This window comes from Jaculus jaculus, chromosome 9, assembly GCF_020740685.1.
Source record: "Jaculus jaculus isolate mJacJac1 chromosome 9, mJacJac1.mat.Y.cur, whole genome shotgun sequence".
Lineage (NCBI taxonomy): Eukaryota > Metazoa > Chordata > Mammalia > Rodentia > Dipodidae > Jaculus > Jaculus jaculus.
Window position 1 is genome coordinate 8,797,229 of NC_059110.1, and position 6,000 is coordinate 8,803,228.

Genomic DNA, 6,000 nt, shown 5'->3' on the forward strand with positions numbered 1-6,000 from the left:
GGCACGTGTGTCTGGAGTTCAGTTGCAATGGTGAGGCCCTGGCATGCCCATGCCCATGCCCATTCCCTCCCTCCCTCCCCCCCCCATAAATAAATTTTAAAAAGAAAAGTTTAAAAAAGTAATAATCCAAAGGGGAAAAAAATCCAAATAAAGGGACAAGGTATTCCTATATAGTGTTTTATAATTGGTGATGTCAGCCGGGCGTGGTGGCGCACGCCTTTAATCCCAGCACTCTGGAGGCAGAGGTAGGAGGATCGCCATGAGTTCAAGGCCACCCTGAGGCTACAGAGTTAATTCCAGGTCAGCCTGGACCAGAGTGAGACCTTACCTCAAAAAACCAAAAAAAAAAAAAATATATATACACACACACACACACACACACACACACACACACACACACATAATTGGTGATGTCTGGTGACAATGCTTCATTATATTAATCTTTACTTTTTTTCCCCCTAGAGCTGAGGATTGAGCCCAGGGTCTCCTAAATGCTATGTGGACACTGAGCACCTCTACTTTTTGTGTCTGTTTACTTTATTTATTTATTTATTTATTTGAGAGCAAGACAGACACACAGAGAGAAAGAGGCAGATAGAGAATGGGTGCACTAGGGCCTCCAGCCACTGCAAACAAACTTCAGATGTGTGTGCCACCTTGTGCATCTGGCTAAAGTGGGTCCTGGAGAATCAAGCCTCAAATCGAGGTCCTTAGGCTTCACAGGCAAATGCTTAACTGCTAAGCCATCTCTCCAGCCCTACTTTTTTTTTAATGTTTGAATTTTTTCCATGATAAAAAGTTTTAAAATTGATGCTTAACATTCTTAAGGCCCTGGGTTCAATCCCAAGTAGACAGATTAGATAGACAGGCAAATAGATACACATGGACATACATATAAACATACAGAAATGAGTAGGTGATAGACGATAGATAACATTTAAGAAAAAAAAAAGATCTGTTCGTGTCCTTTACCCATTCTTCTAAAAGTTCAGCTATTATTGATTTTTACAACTCATTGCATACTCAACTCCTTCACATTTGTTGCTCATATTTTTCTAGCTTGTCATTCTTTACTGTAGGAATATTTTAAACAATGCATGCTGTCAAAACTGTTATCAGCTCTTTTATTTCATGGGTTTCTGTTTGGTGTTTAGCCTAGAAAGACTTTCCCCATGCTGGGATCATACAGCACTTACCTGCAGTTCCCTTTAAGGGTTCTTTCACTTTGATAAGCCCTGCACGCACACTTTCCATGCAGAACAATTATACCATCACAACATCAGCTGGGGAACAAAATCACCACCGCCATCAGCAGCAGACTTCAGAAAGATGTACCTACTTTGTGGACCCACATGGAAAGGAAGTAATAGGACCCAGTAAGGACAGAACACACTCATTAATTTTATACCAACACGTCCTTATTTTAAAGAAGTACTATGCATTAAAAATAACTAATTTTGAAGCCAGGCATAGTGGCACACACCTTTAGTTCCAGCACTTGCGAAGCAGGGAACTGCCACGACTTCAAGGCCAGCCTGAGACTACACAGTGAATTCCAGGTCTGCCTGGGCTCAAGCGAGACCCTACCGCCAGGGGTGGGGGTGGGGGATTTGGTTTTGCTGTTTAAAGAAAGCATCTATAGTTGGCTGTCAGAGTTCCTGGTCATCGTGGGTTATTAGCATTTTGTATGTTTTTAGCAAAATATGGCATATAAATACAACAGAATCTTATTCAGTCTTAGAACGGAAATGCTGATAAGCTAAAGAAAGCATGGATAAAACTTGAGAACATCATGCTAACTGAAATAAGCCAGTCCCAGAAGAAAAAATACCATTTGACTTGAATTATGTGAGGTAGCTGAAGGTCTGACTCATAGAGGCAGAGGGTGTTTTCTGAGGCTGGGGTGGGGGAGATAATGGAAAGTTCTTCATTAATGGGTGCAAAAGATTCAGGATGGGAATCTGAGTCAAAGCTTTGGAGCTGCGTGGTACTAATAGTTCTATTCCAAGAAATGCACTTAATGCCACTAAACTATACTTTAAAATGATTACCACGGTAAATCTTATGGGTAAACCCAGCTTTTGTGGCATAGTTTATACATACACCAAAAAAATGTTAGTATGTTAAAACTGAGCAACTAAATTAACTTTATCTCAGCTAAACTGAAAAAAAAAAAAAAAAAAACCTAACATTTTAATTACACATTTCATGCTATTCCAACAGTCCCAGTAATGGCAAGTATACAATTTCCATAAAGGTTTTAGTAATGCTGAAAACACTTCACAGAATCCTAAACAAGAACCAACGCAGTAACTAAATCACAGCATTTAATCTTGTGGTTTTACTCAAGTTTTAACTGTGCGTTACAAACACATGCACGATGCGGCCACTCCAACTGTCTTCATTCTTTCTTCCTCCACAGAAGACAACGGGAGAAACTGATGTTGCAAACGCTGCGGAACACATCAAGATATCAACTGCCACCTAGCTGACCAATGCACACAAAAATACTCAATAAACCTTCCCAAGTCCAGATACCTGCAGAAAACACAAAAATAAAACCTGGCCTGCACATTCTGTCCTCTCAAGTATCTACTGAAAGGACTTCAATTCGGCTAGATGGAAGGCTGCCATCTCCACCATGCGTCCATTACTGGGGATCTCAGCATCATTATTGGATAATGGCTCAATTTCGAAGACATCCTCTTAAGGGTTAAAATTCCATTCAGTTTTAGTAAGAAAAAAATATGAATGACCAAACTGCCACCCCTATGGCTTTGTAAGAAAACTAGAGTTCAAGATGACACACACATCCTTTCTAAATTAAGAGAGCATTATTTTAAGATACACAGTAGTAAATATACTGTTATTTCTCAGGCACATGGGTAATCAGGGTTTTCTGGTCGTCTTCCCTGTAAGCTTCACTGTGTTCAGAATTCACTGTATGACTCCTTCTAACAGTTTTAAGCCTGAAGATCAACACCTCTCCCATCACCTGAACAAAACTGCTACTTGAACAGCCCTTACACTAAAATAGAGCTCTTCAAATTTTTAAAGGAATTTCTCATTACCTAGTAACTCCACAAAAAATTACTATTTTTAATTTGGCTATTCATAGAATCACTGCTACGACAGTAAACTAGCACCCAAAAAGGACACGTGTGATTCTCCCATTCTGAACATGCCTGTAGGTAAACAGCTGCAAGCTGCCCCACCTGAGGGCTGCGAGTCTCGACACACATCTGTCTGGATTGCAGAACGGCTTATGTGGAAGGTGCCCTGCCACTTCACACCCATGCCAGCCTGCAAGTCTCCAGGACCACACCACCACCACCACCACCCCCAGGGGCTTGCCAGCCAAGAACTAAATCCCAGACACGGAGGAACCGGCAAAAAAAAAAAAAAAAAAAAAAAAAACCACGAGAATCCAGAATCCGGGAATGATTTTAATACTTATTCCTTAAAACCTCGGCAACAATTTGCTCCACTGAGGGACTTAATGGAGACCCTTAGGATGGAAGCTCAACCACTGCAAAATAAAAGAGGGGAGCCCCCAAATAAAGAAACCCCAAACCAAGGGAACCAACCACCCCAGGGTCGATGTGTGGGGTGGGGCGGGGAGAACTCCCACCAGACTTTCCGATCACCTGGGCAGGCTTAGCAGGTGAATGAGTGGGTGACAGCGACCCCAGAGAAGCCAGGGCCCCCACTCATCTCATCCCCTCCCCACTCACCCCCGAAGGTGAGCGGCCCTTAGCTTGTCTTCCCCACGAGAAGTAGCCACGTCGGTGCCCACGGCCGCAAGCGGGTGAAACTTCGCCTGGGGTCCCCCAAGCACCGGGCTTTGGAGGCCGGCCGAGCAAGGAGGGGTTGGTTTACCGGGGGACAGGCGTGCCCGTGGATCGGTCAGAGGTAGAAGAAAAGAAAGTGGGTGGGGGGGAGACACAGAGTGCAGACAGCACAGGCGCCCGGCATGTCCATGCAGCTGCCACGACAGGTGACCGGGGCCGCCCTGGCAGACAGCTCACCCGGCGGGCGCGCGGGCAGGGGCGAGGCGGGCACGGCGAGAAGGTGGGCGCCGCGGGCAGAGCCACGCCGTTGCCCGAGGCCGGCCGTGGGGGGCGGGGGGGAGGCCAGGCCGAGCGGGAGCACCGGCTCGGAAGGGCTGGCGTTTTTGTCTGTTTGTTTGTTTGTTTGTTTTTCTTTCCTGTCTCCACAATCAGGAGGGAAAAAAAAATTTTAATTAAAATTAAAAAAAAAAAAAAAATGGCTCCGAGCCAAACGCCTCCTGATTTACACACGCGCGCGCGCGCCCGCGCTCCTCCACACACACACACACACACACACACACACACGCACGCACGCGCGCGCACACACACACGGAAACAAAAGGCTCAGCGGGCCGCGGGGGGCCACACACGCCCGCCGTCGCCCGGGCTCCCCCGCCCGCCCCCCGCGGCCGCCCGCCCCGGCCCTCACGCCCGCCGCGACCCCCGCCCCGCGCCCGCGTCGCCGCCGTCGCCGCCGCCGCCGCCGCCTCACCTCGCGCGCGGCCGTGGCGGCGGCCCCGGCCCCCATCCGCGCCTCTCTCCCTCCGCCGCCGCCGCCGCCGCCGCCTCCCCGCCGCGTCTCGGCCGAGGCTCCGCCTCCCCCGCCGCCGCCGACACCGCCGCCGCCGCCGACACCGCCGCCGCCGCCGGCCCGGCTGCGCGCCACGTGACCGCGCCACGTGACCCGGCGCGGCGCGCGGCCAGGCGCCCCACCGCGGCCGCCACCGACGCCGGAGCCGTGGCCGTCGGCGCTGCCCGGCTCTCGAACCTTCGACGCCGCCACGCCTCGGCGGCCCGGACCGCCGGCCCGGCCAGGCCTCGGCCGCAGCGCGCGGGAGCCCCGAGTGGACGCCACGCCGGGACGGGAGGACGGGCGCCGAGGTGCCTTCGGGGGGGGGGGGGATGCGCTCGCGGGCGGTCTCTGCCGGGGGGGAGAAAGGACCGGGGAGCCGCCCCCCGCCCCACTGAGATGACAAACTTTTAGTCGTGTCTCCATTATTTCTTTTTTTTTGTTTTCTATTATTGAAAAGAAATAGCATTGCTGCTTGTAGGGCTGTTTGCTTTTGTGTGGCTTTAAAAACGCACAGACACGCGCACAAGAGCAGCATCCTTTCCTGCTTTATTTGAGGCACAGCTAAGAATAGTAGCCGCTCTTTTCCAAGGGCTCAGCACTGTTTTCCATGTGGCCCTGTCTGCAAAAGTTTCCAGTCGTTTCGTTTTATTTATTTATTTTTTTAATTTTATTTATTTGAAGAGAAAGACAGATAGAGGGGGAGAGGGAGAGAGAGAGAAAGAGAGAATGGGCGCGCCAGGGCCTCCAGCCTCTGCAAACGAACTCCAGACGCGTGCGCCCCCTTGTGCATCTGGCTAACGTGGGACCTGGGGAACCGAGCCTCGAACCGGGGTCCTTAGGCTTCACAGGCAAGCGCTTAACCGCTATGCCATCTCTCCAGCCCCCAGTTGCTTCGTTTTAGACAGGGCCTTGCTGTGTAGCCCAGGCCGGCCTTGAACTCCTCCAGAATGCTTCTGTCTTGCCCTTCTCGGTGCTGGGACTCCGGACCACCACCGCTAGCCAGCGTCGTCGTGTTTGCGGGTGCCTGCTTCTATCACCTCTGTCAGAAACAAAGGCGTTAGATTAATAAGAGTTCATTGGCTTCCAAAAACTTCATGCCTCTGATTCTGCAAATGGTGACAAATGTTACTTCGACCTAAGTGGAAACTGGGGGCTGGGGAGATAGAGCTGAGTGAAGAATGCGCTTGCCTTGCCAAGCAGCTCTGAGCGCCTCAGTGCACACACCCAAAACCCAGACACGCTGTCGAGCTAGCTTCTGTAATCCCACTGGGGGAGGCGGAGACAGGGGACTCACCTACAAGGTTACAGACCAAGTATCCCGTAAAACTAAGGCAAACAGCTAGAGAACAGACCCAACCGGATGTGGTTGCTCGCACC

The 6,000-nt window shown here is 50.1% G+C and overlaps 1 protein-coding gene across 2 annotated transcripts in view; it reads right to left on the bottom strand.

The window, feature by feature from the left end:
• The window catches only part of Tulp4 (TUB like protein 4), a 198,858-nt gene extending 194,259 nt beyond the window's left edge, over positions 1–4,599 (bottom strand). The window contains exon 1 of one of the 2 annotated variants that reach the window (XM_045158536.1): positions 4,543–4,599. The gene's annotated coding sequence lies outside the window, so the exon portion shown is untranslated. Of the gene's footprint in view, positions 1–3,734; positions 3,848–4,542 lie in introns of those variants that run through there. The other variant, XM_045158535.1, reaches the window with a different exon arrangement.
• Between the last annotated feature and the right edge of the window lie 1,401 nt (positions 4,600–6,000).